At 46.8% G+C, this 21,694-nt stretch overlaps 1 protein-coding gene and 1 pseudogene across 2 annotated transcripts in view; one reads left to right on the top strand and one right to left on the bottom strand.

The window, feature by feature from the left end:
* LOC309550900 (3-galactosyl-N-acetylglucosaminide 4-alpha-L-fucosyltransferase FUT3-like) overlaps positions 1-21,694 on the bottom strand; it is a 1,045,386-nt gene that overhangs the window by 437,254 nt on the left and 586,438 nt on the right. The gene's annotated exons all lie outside the window — the stretch shown is intronic.
* LOC309550311 overlaps positions 1-21,694 on the top strand; it is a 45,315-nt pseudogene that overhangs the window by 16,573 nt on the left and 7,048 nt on the right. The window contains exon 2 of the transcript in view: positions 11,269-11,790. The product of the transcript in view is annotated as an uncharacterized misc_RNA (transcript). The remainder of the gene's footprint in view (positions 1-11,268; positions 11,791-21,694) is intronic.

Here is a 21,694-nt window from a genome sequence, read left to right as displayed (position 1 = left end):
AGTTTCCGAGGCGTCTACCTCCAACACAAATGGCAGGGCTGGATCCGGATGCCGTAGGATTGGTGCAGAGGTGAACAGGGCTTTGAGCTTGGTAAAAGCTTCCTGGGCCTCTTGGGACCACTGAAAACGACTGTGTTGGCGGGTTAGTTGGGTGATGGGTGCAACAATGGATGAGAAGCCAACGATAAACCTCAGGTAAAAATTAGCGAATCCGATAAACCGCTGTACCCCCTTTTTGTCTACTGGAGCCGGCCACTCCTGAATTGCCTTGACCTTCTGTGGATCCATTGCGACCCCGTTGGTAGAAATGATAAAGCCTAGAAATTGCACAACAGATTTTTCGAATTCGCATTTCTCTGCTTTAAGGTACAATTTGTGTCTCCTGAGAATTGCAAGGACTGTCTTTACATGAACCCGGTGTAGCTCAATGGTGGCAGAAAAAATAAGAATGTCGTCCAGGTAAACAACTAGGAAATTGTCCAGATATTCTCGAAAAATGTCGTTTACCAGGTGCTGAAATGTGGCCGGGGCGTTACACAACCCAAAGGGCATTACCAAATATTCATAATGTCCAAACCTGGACCTGAAGGCAGTCTTCCATTCGTCTCCAGGCCTGATTCGGATGAGGTTATAGGCACCTCGCAGATCCAACTTAGAGAAAATTTGGGCAGACCGGAAACGCTGAAACAACTCTGGGATAAGTGGAAGAGGATAGCGATTTTTTATCGTTATTTTGTTCAGTTCTCTATAGTCTATGCATAGTCTTAGGGAACCATCTTTCTTTTCCACAAAGAACATGCCGGCTCCGGCCGGTGAAGATGATGGACGAATGAAACCCTTATCCAAGTTCTCATCAATATACGTCTTAAGAGCCGGTAGTTCAGTCTCTGATAGTGGAAAGATGCGGCCAAAGGGTATTTCGGAACCAGGTAGCAAATCAATAGGGCAGTCGTAAGACCGATGAGGTGGTAGGCAATCAGCTTTTTGTTTATCAAAGACATCTCTAAATTCAAGATATACCGGAGGGACATGCTGGAGATTGTCAGGTGTAGGTGCTACGGTTAAACAGGCGGCTGGAGCTGGAGGAAGGCAATGCTGGGAACAGTAGGGAGAGGAGAAGGAGACTTTCTTCTTGTTCCAATTGATGTCAGGTTCATGTGCCTGTAGCCAGGGGAGCCCCAAAATGATGGGGAACATGGGGGAGAAGATGATGTCAAAGCTTAGAAACTCCTGGTGGCCGGAGTCCGTGGTGACAAGGATGGGCCTTGTCTGTTGTGTGACAAATCCAGAGCGAGGGAGAGACCCATCAGCCAGGTAGACTTGGAGGCCTTGTTCTTTGGTTTGCAGTGGAATGTGTAGTTTTTGGGCCAGTGAAGTGTCTAGAAAACAACTACAGGCTCCGGAATCAATAATTGCTGGTAGATGAACTTCCTTTTCCATTAGCTGTAAGGAGACAGAGAGGGTGACATAAGTCTGGGATAAACCAGGGTTTTGAAAGTTCATGAAAAACTGCGAGCGTGACTTACTGGGTCTCACGGGGCAGGTACGCAGAAAATGTCCAGTTCCCCCACAGTATAGACAGAGATTGGCCTGTCGCCGTCGTTGCTTCTCTTCAGGGGTAAGAGGAGCACGGACCAATCCAAGCTGCATGGGCTCAGCCTCTGGAGCAGAGGTGACAGGAGTCACTGGAAAGGATGGGTGAACGGGAGAAGGTTTAGGGAGCATCCAACTAGATCTGGGACCCTGGGAGCGCTCAGAGCGCCGCTCGCGCATGCGCCTGTCTAGCTTGGTAGCGGATTGGATTAAATCCTCCAAAGTGGCAGGGGTTTCAATCCTGGCCAACTCATCTTTCAAGGCTTTTGACAGCCCCTGGCGGTACTGGTATTTAAGAGCGGGTTCGTTCCACCCTGTGTCAGCTGACCATTTTCTAAATTCAGCAGTGTAGTCCTCCACTGGTCTCTTTCCTTGAGACAGGGAGTGTAGCACGGCTTCTGCAGTAGCGGTGCGTTGGGGGTCGTCATATAGTTGAGACATACTTTCAAAGAAAAGGTCCAAAGAATTCAGAAGAGAGCTCCTCTGTTCCATCAGGCTGTGGGCCAGGGCCTGCGGCTCTTCGGGCAACAGGGAGATGACAAATCCCACCTTAACTACTTCGGACGAAAAAGTCCTGGGCTGAAGGGCTAAGTACAAGGAGCAGGCATTTTTGAAGGCCCGGAACTTTTTGCGATCGCCTGAAAAACGCTCCGGTGTGGGAACCCTGGGCTCAGGGGTAGCCATGATCACTGTGGGGCTTGATGCAGCTTGAGAAGAGGAGGCTCCGCTGGTGGGCGCAGGGGCTGCGGCTGTTGATGCAGGTGACCCTGAAAGTTGCTGGAGACGACCGTCAATCTGGGTATAGCCTTCCTGCAGTTTCTGGACTGCATCAGTGAGGGTTGTGACCTGCTGGCACAGGATCTCAAGAGGAGAACGCGCTCTGTCGGCCTCTGACATGGCTGGTTTGAATAGCGGAATAGAAAAAAAATTATAAAACGGTGTATCTCACACGTACAAACACAGACTAGGTATCAGAATAGAGGTACTCACCGAGGCCGAGATGCCGAGAGCGGTTCGCTGTTGCGACTAAGCGCACTCCGCCCCTCTGGAGGTGATACAGAGGGTGGATGGCACAAAGAGGCACAAGCTACCAGCAGGCAGGTAGAGCTTGCGTGGAGGTCCTGTAGAGCTGGAGCAGAGACTGATCAGGATCCAGCAGAAGAAGTCCGGAGCAGGCTGAGGGTCAAACACAGGTAAGCAGACAATCCAGGTCACAGGCTGAGGGTCAAGGCACTGGAGCTAGGAGACAAGACTAGGTCACAAGCAGAAGGTCAAGGCACAGGAGACTGAAGGTAAATCCGGGTCGCAGGCAGAGGGTCAAACACAGGTAAGCAAAAGCAAAGTCCGTAAAACAAGCCAAGGTCGGGTCCAGGAGAAGAGCAGAGGAGGTCAGAGTCAATCCGGGTCACAGCAGGTAAATGATCACACAGGAAACAGGAACTCAGATACAGGAAGCTGAAAGACAAACCAGCAATTCCTCTGAGCACTTGCTCAGCTTTTATAGGCAGCCAGGAAGTCATGTGGAAGTCATGTGGTGCTTGTCATGTGATGACCAGTCTGCAGCTGAAGGTTTCTCTGACACTAGGCCCCGATTACAATTTTTTGTACCCTAAAGGCAGGATGAGGAAGAGGAGTAGGAGGAGTTCGGAACAGGAGTCAAACTGAAGCGCCCTGCAATCCTCGGCGGTGGAAGATGCGCCAAAAAAAATTTGAAAGGTGTATCTCACACGTACCGATACAGACTATGCCGCAATTTAATTTTTTTCACCCCAAAAGGGTGTATATTGAATAGCGGAATAGAAAAAAGTATATAAAAAGGTGTATCTTACACGTACCGATACAGACTATGCTGCAATTTAATTTTTTTTACCCCAAAAGGGTGTATATTGAATAGCGGAATAGAAACAAAATTATAAAACGGTGTATCTCACACGTACAAACACAGACTAGGCCCCGATTACAATTTTTTGTACCCTAAAGTCAGGATGAGGATGAGGAAGAGGAGTAGGAGGAGTTCGGAACAGGAGGCAAACTGAAGCGCCCTGCAATCCTCGGCGGTGGATGGAGATGAATCAAACAAATTTAAAAGGTGTATCTCACGCGTACCGATACAGACTATGCCGTAATTTAATTTTTTTCACCCCAAAAGGGTGTATATTGAATAGCGGAATAGAAAAAAGTATATAAAAAGGTGTATCTCACACATACCGATACAGACTATGCTGCAATTAATTTTTTTTCACCCCAAAAGGGTGTATATCGAATAGCGGAATAGAAAAAAGTATATAAAAAGGTGTATCTCATATGTACCGATACAGACTATGCCCCAATTTAATTTTTTTCACCCCAAAAGGGTGTATATTGAATAGCGGAATAGAAAAAATTATATAAAACGGCGTATCTCACACGTACAAACACAGAGTAGGCCCCGATTACAATTTTTTGTACCCTAAAGGCAGGATGAGGATGAGGAAGAGGAGTAGGAGGAGTTCGGAACAGGCAAACTGAAGCGTCCTGCAATCCTCGGCGGTGGAAGATGCGCCCAAAAAATTTGAAAGGTGTATCTCACACGTACCGATACAGACTATGCCGCAATTTATTTTTTTTTACCCCAAAAGGGTGTATATTGAATAGCGGAATAGAAAAAAAGTATATAAAAAGGTCTATCTCACACGTACCGATACAGACTATCCTGCAATTTAATTTTTTTTTACCCCAAAAGGGTGTATTTTGAATAGCGGAATAGAAAAAAGTATATAAAATTGGTGATTTTTCAATAGCACATGTGAACACAGCAGTGACTTATGTTTTATGTCACGGTCAGCAGCAGGCTATGAAGGGAAAAAAAAAAATCCCCTTTAACTTTGTAATTTTTCAATAGCAGATTAGAACAGCAATCTGTAGTAAAATATAGCTGAACGCTGCACACAACAGACTGATAAAAATATTTTTTTTCTCCCTCCTCCTCCTCCTCAGTGGGCTCAAGTGAGGGCAAAAAGATTGTTCACTGCACCACCCTCCACACAGCAACATCGATATAGATCGCTAACGGACGATTGTTCTGTCCTGTGTCTCCTAATCTCTCCCTGCTTACTCTCTCCAGCCTGTCCCTAAAATGCTCAAATATCTTTCCCTGCCTACACTCCGACCTGTCCCTGCATTCTTTTCGGGCACAATGTTGTTTTACCCTGTCTGTCCCTAATCAGCAGCAGCCAGCACCGTTATGTGTGCTCTCTCCCTACACTACAGCAGACTGACGCACAGCGCGCTGTGTCTCGAGCTTATGAAGACCTGGGTCACATGCTTCAGCTGGCCAATCACAGCCATGCCATTAGTAGGCATGGCTGTGATGGCTTCTTTGGAACACCAGTTAAACGCTTGTTGATTGGCTGTTGAAAGCCCGCCTTTAACCGCTTGCCGACTGCTCACAATATATTTACTGCGGCAGTCAGCCCCTCACAGGCAGAGTGACGTAGGTCTACGTCTCTCGCCTGTGAGGCTCTGGGGAGCGAGCGCGCTCCCGCTCCCCCGTGGTCATGGACCCCCCCGCGCGTGTGACCAGCGGACCCGATGTCCGCTGGTCACTCGGCGATCGGCGGGGGAGAGGGAGAATGTCAGGCAGCTTGTGTAAACAAGCCACATGTCATTCTCCTCACTGTAAAGACACTGATCACACGGATCTAGTATGTAGATCCGTTGATCAGTGTCCTTACAGCTCAAGCCACAGCCAATCACAGTAGAAAGCACGCCCCTAGGGATACACACAGCCCCTCCCTCCCAAATAAAGTTAACCCCTTCACTACCAGTGTATTTTTACAGTAACAGTGCATATGTATAGCACTGATTACTGTAGAAATGTCACTGGTAACCCCAAAAGTGTCAAAAATGTCAGTCAAGGGTCCGATCTGTCCGCCGCAATGTCGCAGTACCGCAAAAAAAATCGCAGATCGCCGCCATTACACGTTAAAAAAAAAAACAACAAAAATGACAAAAATCTTTCCCTTTGTTAGTAAACGCGATAACTTTTGCGCAAACCAATCAAAATACGCTTTTGGCGATTTTTTTTACCAAACATAGGTAGCATGAAACAAATTGGCCGAAAATGTTAAAAAATTTTGATTTTTACATTTTTTTTTTGGGGAATTTCATATAAAAAAATTTGAAAAATATTGTTATTTTTGCAAAATGTACGCTCTTTTTTTGTTTATAGCGCAAAAAGTAAAAATCGCACGGGTGATCAAATACCACCAAAAGAAAGCTCTGTTTGTGGGAAAAAAGGACATCAAATTCGTTTAGGTACAGCGTCGCACGACCGCGCAATTGTCCGTTAAAGTCACGCAGTGCCGAATCGCAAAATACCCCCTGGTCGTTTAGCAGGAAAATCCTCCGGGGCTTAAGTGGTTAAAAGCGCGCCATTACATACAAAACAGGAAATAAAATTACCGAACACGGATTTTAAACCCGAACATACAGTAAAGTTTTCGGGTCCGTGTTCGGGTAACAAAAATCCAATTATCCGGTACGGACCCGAATAATACAGTCCGTGTTTGCTCAACACTAGCGCCAAATTGTAATTCAAGAAGGTGACTAAATAGTGGCACACTTGTGTAAAAGTTGTCCACGTACAAATGGATAAGGTTGACACCAAGTCCCAAGCTATCTTGCCGCTGCTCCCTATGTAGTCTGGGCAGTTGGGGGGGCTCCACAGAGCTATCTTTTCCCTCATAGACCCATGAACTAACTGTATAGCCTGTGGCCCTGTCAGTTTGACCCCGTACTTGGCACACTTGCTGGGGAGGTACTGTTTCATACTAAGGTGGCCAGTAAATTTAATTTAATCAGGGACTCGTCAACGCAGACAACTTGTTGGGGGGTAAACAAGGCTGGAAACCGCTGATTGAAGTGGTCTATGAGGGGCCGAAATTTTTGGAGCTGATCATATTCAGGGTCTCCCCAAGGACGACAGATTTCATTGTCGTTGAAATGCATAAATTGCAGAATTTGCTCGTATCTCGCCCTGGACATGGAGGCAGAGTACACACGCATATGGTGAAGTGGGCTAATGGACCAATATAGCTGCAATTCACTCTTTTTGGTTATGCCCATGTTGTGGGAAATGCCCAGAAAGATTTTAAAGTTGGGAACCGTTATAGGTTTCCAGCCGAATGGTCTGGCAAGGAGCGAATTTGTATTGGCGGCGATGAATTGTTGTGCATATAAATTTGATTGATCCACAATAGATCTGAAAAGCTCTTCCGTGAAGAACAGCTCCAAAAAATTCAGGGGCGTAAAACCAGCTGTCTCCACGTGGATTCCAGGTTGGGCAGTGAATGGGGGAAGTACTGGCGCTGTAGTATCAGTGGTTTGCCAATTGAGATATGCCAGCGCATCAGGGAGGGATCTATAGGCTCTACGGGCCTGTTTTCGAATACGCGATGGCTGCGGGCCACTACTCGTGCTAGTCACTGCACCAGCTTCAACTGCACTTATGGGAATAGCCACGTCACCAAGTGTTACTGCAGTGCTGGTTGTACTAGGTTCAGGGTGTACTAGGCCGCTGGCGCTTGCCAGGCCATTAGAAGGATGAGCGGCACTAGTACCGATACTCTGCTCCATATGAGCACCCTGCGATTCCTGCATCTCAACAACTCCAGAATGGGGTCGGGTACGCCTGGGTCTAACAGGGACCCATCCGTCATCTGAGCTATCTGTCAGGGAGCTGCTGCTCTCTTCAGGTTCGTATACTGACCCTGATTCTGCCAGTGAGGCTTCAACATTGCTCTCATGTGACATGGTCAGTATACTGTAAGCCTCTGCACTACTGTACCAACGTTTGGTCATTTTAGTAACTAAATTTACTGGTACAGTAGTGTGACTCACAGGTAATAAAAGCACCTGGTTGTCCAGGACTATTTCAACCGCTACCAAAAAAAACTGCTAATGCTAACTCTGCTAACACAGCGGTTTTGTGTGTTGTGTTTTTTGTAAGTGACAGTAATCTATTGATTAATACACTTGCCTGGGTGGGGTGGGCTGGGCGGAGGGGTTAAACGCAGGTGCTGGCAGGAATCAGTGCTGATCGTGCAAACACCGCGTTTTGGGAACGCTAAACTATGGGGACGCTAGTATAGTTCTGATCAGATATTATCTGTTCAAACACTATACTAGTAATGGAAGTGTGTGTGTGTGGTAATCAAGGGGTTATTTCTAACTATGCGCCGGGGATCTGCGCTTTTTTAGACTTTAGATGTCACCTGTGTCACTAATAATAGTGATCAGAAAAAAAACTGTACACTATAAAAGTGACACTGTGACAGGGCAATGAAGGGGTTAACTAGGGGTGATCAGGTGGGATCAGGGGGTTAAATCTTTATTGGGGGGGTGGCGGGGACCCTAAACCTTCTTGGGACAGAAACGAACTCGCTAGCGCTAACTCAAGTCACAATCACACTAATACAAATTACAGTAAAACACTATATTACATGTGTATTAGTGTGCAATGTGACAGGGGGGAAGGGGTTAACTGGGGGTTATCAAGGGTTAAATCTTTATTGGGGGGTGTTGGCGGGTATCCTAAGTGTAAAAGGAAGGGCCACAAACGCTAAACCTGGTCACAAGTCACACTTATATGGGTATATAGGAAAATGCTATATACTGTATACAGTGTGTGTTGTGACAGGGGGTTAACTGGGGGGGGGCGATTGGGAGTGAAATGTGCCTATCTAAGTGTGTGTGGGTGTGCTTGGTGCAGTACTCACAGTTAGATGTGCTCTCTCCTCTCGATGAATCCAAAAAGGATCGTGGGAGGGGAGAGCGGGTCTTTTCTGTGCCTGTGTTTACATTACACAGGCACAGATCAGAATCTGATTGAACAGGACCGATCAACAGGTCCAGACCAAAAATCATTGTCCCTGGTTGGCTGGCTAGCACACATGCAGTGGCTAATATGGCCGCCGAGCACCACCTCAATAACAGATAGATTATAAAAAAAGATTTCCCTTGCAGTGGCTAGGTACAGAAATGTTGGATTGCTGAAGCTCCCTCCCTCCCTCACTATTTGCTGTATCTTGTGGATTAAAGTAGCACAGGTTGTTCTGATATGTGCCCTATTCTGTCCCTGATCGCGGCAGCAGCATCCTTTCCCTAAGCTCACAGCAGCAGAGTGATGTGCGGCAGTACGTATCTCCAGCTTATAAAGAGGCTGGGTCACATGCTGCACTCAGCCAATCACAGCCATGCCATTAGTAGGCATGGCTGTGATGGCTTCTTAGGGCAAAAAGTAAAACGCTTGCTGATTGGCTGCTGTGCAGCCCTTCACAAAGCGGGAAGAAATCGCCAAATAACGGACCCGAACGTTTTTGAAAATGTCCGTGTCCCGAACACCCCAAAATTCGGTACGGACCCGAACTCTACAGTTCGGGTTCGCTCAACTCTACTTGCAGATCAACATAAGTGCATATATAAAACAGTACACTTTTTTTTTTTTTTTTTTACCAAAGACATGTAGCAGAATACATTTTAGCCTAAAGTTATGAAGAAATTAGATTTTTTTTTTATTAAATATTTTTTTTAGCAGAAAGTAAAAAATATTGTTGTTGTTTTTTTTTTTTTTTTATTTCCATTTTTTTTTTCATTTATATAATACCCACTTGCCGACCGCCGCACGACTATCTACGTCGGCGGTCAGCCCCTCACAGGCAAACTAACGTAGGGCTACGTCGCTTGCTTGTGAGGGTCTAGGGAGCGAGCGCGCGCCCCCGGAGGAGCGCTCCCGCTCCCCCGGAGGAGCGCTCCCGCGTGGTCACGGACCCCCCCCCCCGCGCGTGTGACCAGCGGACCCGATGTCCGCCGGCCACTCGGCGATCGGCGGGGGAGAGGGAGAATGTCAGGCAGCTTGTGTAAACAAGCCACCTGTCATTCTCCTCGCTGTAAAGACACTGATCACATGGATCTACTATGTAGATCCGTTGATCAGTGTCCTTACAGCTCAAGCCACAGCCAATCACAGTAGAAAGCACGCCCCTAGGGACACACCTAGCCCCTCCCTCCCAAATAAAGTTAACCCCTTCACTACCAGTGTATTTTTACAGTAACAGTGCATATATATAGCACTGATTACTGTAGAAATGTCACTGGTAACCCCAAAAGTGTCAAAAATGTTAGTCAAGGGTCCGATCTGTCTGCCGCAATGTCGCAGTACCGCAAAAAAAATCGCAGATCGCCGCCATTACGCGTTAAAAAAAAACAACAAAAATGACAAAAATCTTTCCCTTTGTTAGTAAACGCGATAACTTTTGCGCAAACCAATCAAAATACGCTTTTTGCGATTTTTTTTACCAAACATAGGTAGCATAAAACAAATTGGCCGAAAATGTTAAAAAATTTTTGATTTTTACATTTTTTTTGGGGGGAATTTCAAAAAAATGTGAAAAATATTGCTATTTTTGCAAAATTGACGCTGTTTTTTTGTTTATAGCGCGTGATCAAAAAATCGCACAGGTGATCAAATACCACCAAAAGAAAGCTCTGTTTGTGGGAAAAAAAGGACGCCAAATTCGTTTAGGTACAGCGTCGCACGACCGCGCAATTGTCCGTTAAAGTCACGCAGTGCCGAATCGCAAAATACCCCCTGGTCGGAATGGGGGTAAAATCTTCCGGGGCTTAAGTGGATACCACAAAAAGAAATCTCTATTTGTGTGGGGAAAAAATGATATCAATGGTACAGGGTTGCATACAGGGTTGCATGACCACGTAACTACCAGTTAAAGTAGTGTAGTGCTAAATAGCAAAAAATGGCCTGGTTGGGTTGAAGCTATCATATAGAAATATATCTCTATAGACATCAGTTGGGTTGAAGCTATTATATAGAAATATATCTGCTGGGACACAGCTATTGTGTAGAGCAAGAGGATCACTCACTAAAGTTATGAATATTTATCTACTCTTGACCAATTCCTGGGAGAGAACACCCAGAAGGTGGCTGAGGGAAGTGATAAATGTTTGAGAGGCCTGCTCAGAGTGTTCTTGTTCTAGGACTGCTGATCCAGGGATGCAGCCTGTTTACTGGAGATGCTATTTGGGCCTCAGCATGTACTGGGCTGGGGGCCCAGAAGAGATTATTAATCAAGATGTTGGCTGAAGGGCATCATCCAAGGACACTTGCCTGAAGAAGGATTATTTTTTCCCCCACAATAAATAGTATCACATGGAAGCTGGAGTAAGTGGCAGGTGTCCTACGACATTGTGAGTAATGATCTTGATTCATGATCCCAGGTGTGCATGTGCTTGGGGAAGTATTGTAAGTGCCAGGAGTTGCTGTCAGGACTGGAGCCGTTTGTACAGGGTTCTAAATGGCCATTCCTCCTACCCTCAGCAAAAAGCTTCTACTAGCTGCAAGTACTCCATTCAAGTACAACATTTTAAGTACAGAAGAAGAGATATTGCAGGAGATAGTCAGGAGGTAGGCTGGAAGGTGGAAAAAAGAAAAAAAAAAAAGGTAAGATTTGTTTGACTTAAATTTACAATTTTTTTTTCTCCTCTTTAAAATGGCAGACTTGGTTCAGTGCAGGAATTGTTGTGCATTTATTTCATGTTCCACTCTTTGGAGATTCGGATGCTGTGAGATCTGTAGGCAATTCTCCTTACTGCAGCAGGAAATTGCATTTTTGAAATCAGAGATATTTAAATTATCTGTTAAACAAACTGCAGCTGGGACTGCTGCAATGCCACTGCCACAAAGGACCCCCAGAAATGGCAGATGGGTTACTGTAGGTTCTGGAAGACTTAAAGTGGTGGATAGAAGACATGTCCCACAGTCGGTGGTTCTCCATAATTCATTTGCAGCACTCTCAGAATGTAAGGACAACATGGATATGGACTCAAGCACAGAGGGTGAGAAACCATCGACTCCTATGTCTAATGTATGCAAGACTGCAGCCAAGGACAAAAAAGATAAAGTGAAGTCTCAAAGGAAGCAGCTGTTGCTGGGTGATTCAATCATAAGAAGTGTGGAGCTTAAAGAAAATGGTTTTGTGAGATGTCTCCCTGGTGCTACTGCTAGACGAGATAGAAGACGTATTATTAATATTGTTAAGCAAGCAAAGCAGCAAGGGGACGTGGATGTTCTTGTCCATCTAGGGACAAATGACCTGGCTTGCAATGAAGTGTCAGAGGTGAAAAAATCTTTTATCACACTTGGTAATAACATACAGCATTTTGCATCCACCATTTCATTTTCTGAAGTTCTGCCTGTGCATAATGTTCAGAATGATAGGCAGAGGCGCATAAAGGAGTTCAACATATGGCTTAGTAAATGGTGTCAAGAGCAAGGATTTGGCTTTGTTTCTCATGATAGCTCTACTTGGAATAGAAAGGAACTGTACAAAAAAGATGGTTTGCATCTTTCTCTCAAAGGAACAAATGTACTTAGTGAACAACTCCAAGAATTTGCGAAAGAGTATTTTAACTAGGAGGGGGGGGGGGCAAAAGAGTGAAAATACAAGAGTCCAATTGCCCCCCGAAACAATGCCAGAACAGGTCAGAAGCACAGAGGTTAAGAAATGATAAGCTCAGAGTCCTGTCTACAAATGCTCGCAGTTTAGGTAAAAAAATCAATGAACTTGGGTCAATAATGGCATCTGAGAAATCCCATGGATTGCAAGATGAAAAACAACATGGGTTTACTTCAGGGAGATCATGTCAAACAAATCTTATAGATTTTTTTTGACTGGGTGACTAAAATAATAGACGGTGGAGGTGCAGTAGACATTGCATATCTAGATTTTAGTAAGGCTTTTGACACTGTCCCACATAGAAGACTTATCAATAAACTGCAGTCATTGAGCATGGACTCCCATATTGTTGAGTGGATTAGGCAGTGGCTGAGTGACAGACAACAGAGGGTTGTAGTCAATGGAGAACATTCAGAACAAGGTCATGTTACCAGTGGGGTACCTCAGGGATCTGTACTGGGACCAATTTTGTTTAATATCTTAATAAGTGATATTGCAAAAGGCCTTGATGGTAAGGTTTGTCTTTTTGCTGATGACACAAAGATATGTAACAGGGTTGATGTTCCTGGAGGGAAACGCCAAATGGAAAAGGATTTAGGAAAACTAGAAGAATGGTCAGAACTCTGGCAACTGAAATCTAATGTGGATAAGTGCAAGATAATGCACCTGGGGCGAAAAAACCAAAGGGCAGAATATAGAATATTTGACACAGTCCTGACCTCAGTAATTGAGGAAAGGGATTTAGGAGTAATTATTTCAGAAGACTTAAAGGTGGGAAGACAATGTAATAGAGCAGCACGAAATGCCAGCAGAATGATTGGATGTATAGGGAGAGGTATAAGCAGTAGATAGAGAGAAGTGCTTATGCCGCTGTACAGAACACTGGTGAGACCTCACTTGGAGTATTGTGCGCAGTACTGGAGGCCATATCTCCAGAAGGATATAGATACTCTAGAGAGAGTTCAGAGAAGAGCTACTAAACTAGTACATGGATTGCAGGAAAAAACTAACCAGGAAAGGTTAAAGGACCTTAACATGTATAGCTTGGAAGAAAGAAGAGACAGAGGGGATATGATAGAAACTTTTAAATACATAAAGGGAATCAACTCGGTAAAGGAGGAGAGCATATTTAAAAGAAGAAAAACGACCACAAGAGGACACAGTTTTAAATTAGCGGGGCAAAGGTTTAATAGTAATATGAGGAAGTATTACTTTACCGAGAGAGTAGTGGATGCATGGAATAACCTTCCTGCAGAAGTGGTAGCTGCAAATACAGTGAAGGAGTTTAAGCATGCATGGGATAGGCATAAGGCTATCCTTCATATAAGATAGGGCCAGGGACTATTCATAGGATTCAGATATATTGGGCAGACTAGATGGGCCAAATGGTTCTTATCTGCCGACACATTCTATGTTTCTATGTTTCTATGTTTACTAAAGTTTCCAACTAAGAGACTGTCCTGTTGTTGTTAACGTTGGAGCATTCTGCACCCTTTTCTCTCTCCTGTTGAAGTTTTCTGCAATAATTCTACAATTGACACCCCCTAGAATGAGTCTGCATTGTCAGTGTGTTTAGAATGGTGCCTGTGGTAGGCAGCCTCTGTTTAATAGCAAGGGAAACCTGGGTCATTCTTAGCGGCCCTTTTGGGAGACAGTGCTACATATGTATGATTATGTATTGCACTTCCTATCTCTGGGAAGCTTGCTTTAAAAAACAAGTAGAAAGCAGGAGGGACACGGAACTAAAACAAGTAGAAAGCAGGAGGGACACTGAACTGAACCTTATGGCTTTATACACACAGGGGCTGCTACTACTGTTGTTTTTTCACCCACACCAGAAGCAGAGACTATTAGGCAAGTATTCCTACTGTATGTGCTAATAGTTTAACTGCAGCTGCCCATAGCTTCTTGAGTGTATATTTAAGTCCTTGTGACCGACTTACTTCTGTTGTTATTATCTCACATGCACAATGCAACATAGCTAGATCTGTGCTACTATATGTGTGTAGCGATCACCCCTTCCAATATAGGAAGCACTGCCCCTTACAGACAGGTATCCTGTCCCTACACTGCCACTCGCAAAATGCACATCACGCCCGGAAGCCAGGGTATAGAATAGACTCTGCCTGACTCATGATGACCACCGAAGTGAAATGGGGTGCCAGCATCCAATCAGATTGCTGTCCTCCTCGTGACCCAGGAAACCATATAGGAATGAACTTCCTCTTGACTTCCTCTCCCCTCTGCTATACTGCTGCAGTCAGGGTCGGTGCATGGATTTTTGCCGCCCTAGGCAAAAAAGAAAATTGACGCCCCCCCATATACTCGGCCCACGATGTGAAATCACAAACCCATATGATCTTAGAGGCGCCTTCTGTTTGTTTTCTTAACAAATATTAATGCGACAGCAATCAGTATGACTCAGGGTCAAAGCCAGACTTATTACGGGGAACCTTTTTACTTGTTTTAGGCCTCATATTGGCACAGTCGTATACACGCTTTTTGTATTGTATTAGCCAAAACCAGTGGCGTCGGCAGGGGCGGGCTGACCAGGGCTATAGCCCCGAGTGTTCCCCTGAAAAGCCCAGAGTCTCCTGTTTAGTTTAAATAACTATGAGCCCCGAGCCTCCGAGCCTCTGTGCTGGCTGGGCGGCCCTCACCTGGCTTTACTTCCTGGCCTGCTGCGCTGCGGACACACTGGTTGCTACTTAGCCTGCCGCTTGGCGTCTAGCAACCAGTGAGGTCACGCAGGATTAGACTTTCTCCTCCCTCCAGCCTGCAGGTGGCAATAGAGAGCGCCGCTGTGCAGTGAGAGAAAGCTGCCGTCCCCCTCTATCCCCTTTTCACACGGCTGGAGGGAGGAAAGCGATGCTTCCCGGTGTGGTGTGTAAGTACAAAGGGGAGAACTCAGCCCAAGACTTTCCCTCTCTCCTCCTCATCCTTATCCTTAGAGCCCTCTCACCTACCCATGCTGCCTGTCAGCACATACTGCCCGATCTTCAGGTCTCCCGGGCAGCTGCACATTGCTGACTCCTCTCTCCCCTCAGCACTACGGCTACATTCACACCTGAGCGTAGCGTTTTCGCACATTTTTTACCGCGATTGTACCGCAATTTACAGGCATTTTTACAGGCGTTTTTTGTGCAGGCGTTTTTAGATTGAATAGAGACCAATGGAAAACGCCTGTAATCTGCCCAAAAAGAAACTCATGTACTTTTTTGAGCGTGGGGGTTTTGCTCACAGCGTCAAAACGTTCAGATGTGAACAGGGGCCATTGAAATGAATAGGATTTGTCTTGTTGGGCGTTTTGAGAGCTAATCCTAGAGCAGAAAAACTCCCCAAAAACACCCCAAAACGCCTACATGTGAACGGAGCCTACTAGAAGAGCGGTGAGTACACACACAGCTCTCACACTGATCCAGCCTGTCACTATCTATCTCTTCCAGCCCTGCAGCCTCAGCACAGATGCCTCTGTGATCCTTCCCATGCACTCCCTCCCCTCCTCCTCTTCTCTCTGTGATCCTTCCCACGCGCTCCCTCCCCTCCTCCTCTTATCTCTGTGATCCTTCCCACGCGCTCCCTCCCCTCCTCCTCTTCTCTCTGTGATCCTTCCCACGCGCTCCCTCCCCTCCTCCTCTTCTCTCTGTGATCCTTCCCACGCGCTCCCTCCACTCCTCCTCTTCTCTCTGTGATCCTTCCCACGCGCTCCCTCCCCTCCTCCTCTTCTCTCTGTGATCCTTCCCACGCGCTCCCTCCCCTCCTCCTCTTCTCTCTGTGATCCTTCCCACGCGCTCCCTCCTCTCCTCCTCTTCTCTCTGTGATCCTTCCCACGCGCTCCCTCCCCTCCTCCTCTTCTCTCTGTGATCCTTCCCACGCGCTCCCTCCCCTCCTCCTCTTCTCTCTGTGATCCTTCCCACGCGCTCCCTCCCCTCCTCCTCTTCTCTCTGTGATCCTTCCCACGCGCTCCCTCCCCTCCTCCTCTTCTCTCTGTGATCCTTCCCACGCGCTCCCTCCCCTCCTCCTCTTCTCTCTGTGATCCTTCCCACACGCTCCCTCCCCTCCTCCTCTTCTCTCTGTGATCCTTCCCACGCGCTCCCTCCCCTCCTCCTCTTCTCTCTGTGATCCTTCCCACGCGCTCCCTCCCCTCCTCCTCTTCTCTCTGTGATCCTTCCCACGCGCTCCCTCCCCTCCTCGTCTTCTCTCTGTGATCCTTCCCACGCGCTCCCTCCCCTCCTCGTCTTCTCTCTGTGATCCTTCCCACGCGCTCCCTCCCCTCCTCGTCTTCTCTCTGTGATCCTTCCCACGCGCTCCCTCCCCTCCTCCTCTTCTCTCTGTGATCCTTCCCACGCGCTCCCTCCCCTCCTCCTCTTCTCTCTGTGATCCTTCCCACGCGCTCCCTCCCCTCCTCCTCTTCTCTCTGTGATCCTTCCCACGCGCTCCCTCCCCTCCTCCTCTTCTCTCTGTGATCCTTCCCACGGGCTCCCTCCCCTCCTCCTCTTCTCTCTGTGATCCTTCCCACGCGCTCCCTCCCCTCCTCCTCTTCTCTCTGTGATCCTTCCCACGCGCTCCCTCCCCTCCTCCTCTTCTCTCTGTGATCCTTCCCACACGCTCCCTCCCCTCCTCCTCTTCTCTCTGTGACCCCTCTGATCGTCAGCTCCAGCCATCTAATGTCTCTTCTGTTCTCCCGGTCACTGCACGATGCCTCTGTGATTCTTCCCGTACTCCCCCTCCCCCCCCTTCCCATGCTTGATAACAGAGGTCCCTGCACTGGCTCCTTAACAGCCTTCCAGCCTGCACACCTCCTGTCCCTGCATTCTCTGCTAGCCTTGTGCTGTGAATCTCCCTGAGCTCCCTCAAACACCACAATAGGAGAGGGGGCACATGAAGAGCACCTGTCTTACTCAGCAGTAGCCTGGCCTGTCATTACACTGTCCATGCTACCCACACTCTGCTGCACCTGCGATTTCTGCGGGCAAAACAAAAGGGAAGCAAACACAAATACATCTGGATCCTTTGCTGGCTTGGCCACCCGGTGTTCCGTGAAAAAACCATACCGTAAAAATTCCATACCCTCGTCATTTCCTGTCAGGGTACGTTATTCAACAGCTGAGACGCTTCCAGCCGCTTCCCAGTGCGCATGCGGCTGCATGCCCAGCCGCCAGCCGCTAAATGAATTTAAATCCCGGAGACTGCCTGCAGGTCCAGGGAAATGTTAAAGCGGCGATCAAGGCGGCGGGTCTTGCGCAGTGGGATGTGCTCCAACCGCTGATGAATGACGCGGGCACCCTACCCTCCACAGCTGTGAGCATGCGCAGTGGGAAGCGGCTCATCTGTTCCACGATATAGGTGCACAGGAAGTGACGAGGGTAGGGAATTTTCACGGGGTATGGTTTTTAAATGTTACACCGGCGCCCACAACTCATTAGTAGCTGGCAGTGAAACACGGTAGAAAAACAAAATCCTTCTCGGTTACTGTGAACTGTGCATGCGCAGTCTGGAGCCAGCCGATTAGAGAACTGATGGGCTCAGCCTCAGATCAGGCAGTGGGATGGCTTAACCACTTAAGGACTGGATAGGTTTTACCCCCTCAATGACCAGGCCATTTTTTTGTAATACGGCACTGCGTTACTTTAACAGACAATTGCGCAATTGTGCGACGCTGTACCCAAAAAAAATTGATGTCTCTTTTTCCCCACAAATAGAGCTTTCTTTTGGTGGTATTTGATCACCTCTACGATTTTTTTTTTGCACTATAAACGAAAAAAACAAAAAACAAAAAACTGACTTTCTGCTATAAAATTTTTAGTCCAATTTGTATTATGCAACATGTGTTTGGTAAAAAAAAATAAGTGTATTTTGATTGGTTTGCCCAAAAGTTGTCGCGTCTACAAACTAGGGGAAAGATTTATGTCATTTCTATTTTTTTTACTAGTAATGGCGGCGATCTGCAATTTTTAGCGGGACTGCGACATTGCGGCGGACAGATCGGACAACTAACTGATATTTTTGATAATTTTTGGGGTTGACCAGTGACATTACTACAGTAATTAGTGCTAAAAATATGCACTGTTACTGTAATAATGACACTGGCAGGAAAGAGGTTAACACCAGGGGCGATCAAAGGGTTAAATGTGTCCCTAGGGGATGCTTTCTAACTGTGGAGGGGGGGGGGGTGAACTTGCTAAATGAACACAGAAACCTGTGTCCCTAAATAGGAGGATCTCTGTGTTCATCACAGACAGAACAGCTGTGTGTCATTTTTACTTAGGAAGACCGCCGTTCTGTCTCCGGGTGCCTGGCAGAGATTGCGTCCGCCGGACCCGCTAATTGGCTCCCTCTCTAACCAATCAGCGCGTGCGCACGCCTCAACTAACTGCTACACAAAACAACATACAGGTACGTCGTTAGGCATAACAGAGCCAACCTGCCGCAGTATAAGTAAAGCGGTGGTTGGCAAGCGGTTAAACTCGCATACACGCATTCCTGCCACACAAGTAGAGACCGAGCTCGGCCGGTCACCAATCGGCTGGCTCCAGACTGTGCATGTATTCTTCAGAATCACAGACAACGATCTGTTTTTCTAAAGTATTTTATCAGCAGCCACTCATGAGTTGTGACCAGGCCAGGAGGTACTAAGCCACTTGTCAACTGCACTATAGCCAAATGATGGCTACAGCATGGGCGGCCAGTTCTGGGAGGCCATCATATGACATCCTTTATGATCACACCCACCACTCTCTGTGACCGCAGTGTTCTCTGGATACTACTGATCGCAGATTGAGATAAAGAGCCAATCAGTGGCTTTTACCTCATGATCAGCTGTATCCAATCGCAGCTGACCACGATGTATACAGAAGGCGGTTATCAGCTTTTCTTTCCTGATGCTGACAGAGTTATGCCTCGTACACACGCAACGATTATCGGACGACCGATCGGCCGTCTTTTGTCCAGTGTTGTGTTGTGTTGGTTGGAATGTGCCTAGACTGCACACGAATTTTCTTGGCCAACAAAAACCAACTTCAGAAGTGATGTCATGTGCTGGTTTACTTTCCGTGTGTTTTTTCTTCTCTGAGCATGCCCAGTCTTGCTCATCAGATTTTTGTCTGCCGAAATCTGTACTGACTGACGGAAAATTGGCCGTTCTGTTGACGGCCAACAAAAATGTTATAGCCTGAACACGAGATTTTATTCGCCCAAAAAGTCAGAGTCGGTTGTCGAAAGCATCATACTAACAAGCCGAAAATCGGCCAATCGGACGTTGGCCGAAAATTCCCTGCCAATAATCGATGCGTGTGTACGAGGCATAAGAAAAGGGAGAAGAGAACTGATAACTGGCTTCTGTAAAAGGGACATCTATACTGATAATCAGGGCACTGACTATTAGTGAAGTCCCAACAGTGCCCACCAGTGCTTGCAATCTGTGCCACCTACCAGTGCCCATCAGTGCCTCCTCATCAGTGCAGCCTCTTCAGTGCAGCCTATTACTTTAGCCCCATCAGAGCACAAAAGTGAAGGAGAAAAATTACCCATTTGCTAAATTTTATAACAAACTATGAAAGTTTTTTTTCTTTTAGTCTTCTGCCTTTTGTTTATTTAGCAAGAAATCAAAACCGCAGTGGTGATTAAATACCACCAAAATAAAGCTCTATTTGTGTGGAAAAAAAAGGATAAAAAGTATGTTTGGTTGCAGTGTTGCATGACCACACAATTGTCATTCAAAGTGCAACAGTGCTGAAAGCTGAAAATTGGGCTCAGCAAGTGCACAGTAGGCAAGTGGTTAAATATGTTAAATAAGGGCACCCTGGAGGAGCAGAACAAAAGGGGCACTCTCCGGGAGGATGTAAGGGGGCACTCTAAAGTTACTAACTCCTCTAGAGTTTCCTTTAGTGCTTCTAGAGTGTCCCCTTAGTATAGTATTACTAAGGGGGCACTCTGGAGGATGTAAGGGGGAGTCTGTAGGTTATAACCTCCAGAGTGCCCCCTTTTTTCCTCTCCCATCAGAAGCAGCCGCAGGTATTTGTGTTTCCTAGAGTGTGTGTGTATCAGGTGTGCTAACCAATCAAATACGTGAAATGTTGAATCGAAAATTGTTAATAAATGTGTACAACGTGCACTGGTTAAAGCGGAGTTCCGGCCATGAAAAAAAATTTCCAATAAAAATTCCCCCGGGACAGTCAGGGCTAGTAAATTCCATAATGGCTAGCCTCTGTACTGTCGCACTTACCTGCAAGAAGAAATACTTGCCTATAAAATTTCTTCTCCAGCGTTGCCATCTCTGTTGTGGGCAGCTGAAGCCAGCGCGATCCTCTTCTGCGTCCTCTTCTCCCAGAATACGCCTGCACCGGCCCCGCTCGTCACTTCCGGTGTGGCGCCGCATTCCTCCACAGCTTCTGGGCATGCCCAGAAGCTGTTTAGCAGGGAAGGAGGCGCCGCACCGGAAGTGACGAGCGGGGCCGGTGCCGTCGCATTGATTCCTGGGAGCGATGACGTTCAGCTCCCAGGAATCATTGCAAGCCGGAAGGGACGGCCGCCGAGGGAGAAAGTGGAAGAAAGGTGAGTATATTTTTCTACAATAACAAGGTAAGTAAAAAAAAAAAAATTAACTATCCATTTCCTTTTCAGGTGACGAAAAGCAAGCGGATGGCCACAAAATCAATTATGTTGATTTTGTGGCCGGAACTCCGCTTTAAGAAGGGGTCTTGAAATAAATCCAAACAAATAACCCTATATAGTGTTCAAAAAATGAAATATCAATGGATGTTCTGCCTGTTACTGTAACGTGCTGAAATAACATTTAGGAAAAATGTATTTACACACAACTGATAAGTGCAACCACAATAGAGTTGCAAAAATTGTATAACAACAAAAATCGTGACAAAAACAGTCCCAAATAACAAACAAAAAGAAGTCCAAGTAAAAGTGTCCGTGATAGAAGCAGCTGAACTGGAATGTGGAAGCCAGGTGAACTGTGTTCAATATCCCACCACCTGTAGAGCCAAGCTTCTTACCAGAAAGATGAATATTAAGGGCATATATGTGCTACGATCCACAACAAAGATCACATGCCAAGAAAAGGAAAAAATGTGGGTCCACCCCTACCTACCACTCAGGAGGGGTGGAAAAGGTGAGCCTCTTACCAAATATACGTATATGGAGGGCTATGAGACCGACGATCACCCTTTTACTTTTCAGGACGTGATGATAGATAAATCCCTGGTGGGTAGTCACTCTGTATGTCACGGAGCTTGGTGCCCTCCGAACGGCCCTGCCACATTAATTAGGATGGCTGCCGAGTGGTGGCCATCTTTAAACGTGGGGGGTCCCATGATCTCCCAGTGCCCGGGGGCCCCATGAGTTGTCAGTCTGTCCCTGCCCACCCCCTCTCTTCCCTAGAGCCCCATCTCCTCGCATACCCCCCCATCTCCTCCTCAGATCCCCATCTCCTCACCTACCCCCCCATCTCCTCCTCAGATCCCCATCTCCTCCTCAGATCCCCATCTCACCTACCCCCCATCTCCTCCTCAGATCCCCATCTCCTCACCTACCCCCCCATCTCCTCCTCAGACCCTCCATCTCCTCCTCAGATCCCC

The sequence above is a fragment of the Pelophylax lessonae genome, assembly GCF_965119305.1.
Source record: "Pelophylax lessonae genome assembly, chromosome: 3".
NCBI lineage: Eukaryota > Metazoa > Chordata > Amphibia > Anura > Ranidae > Pelophylax > Pelophylax lessonae.
Note: the sequence above shows the minus strand (reverse complement) of the source record. Positions and strands in the feature narration are given on the sequence as shown.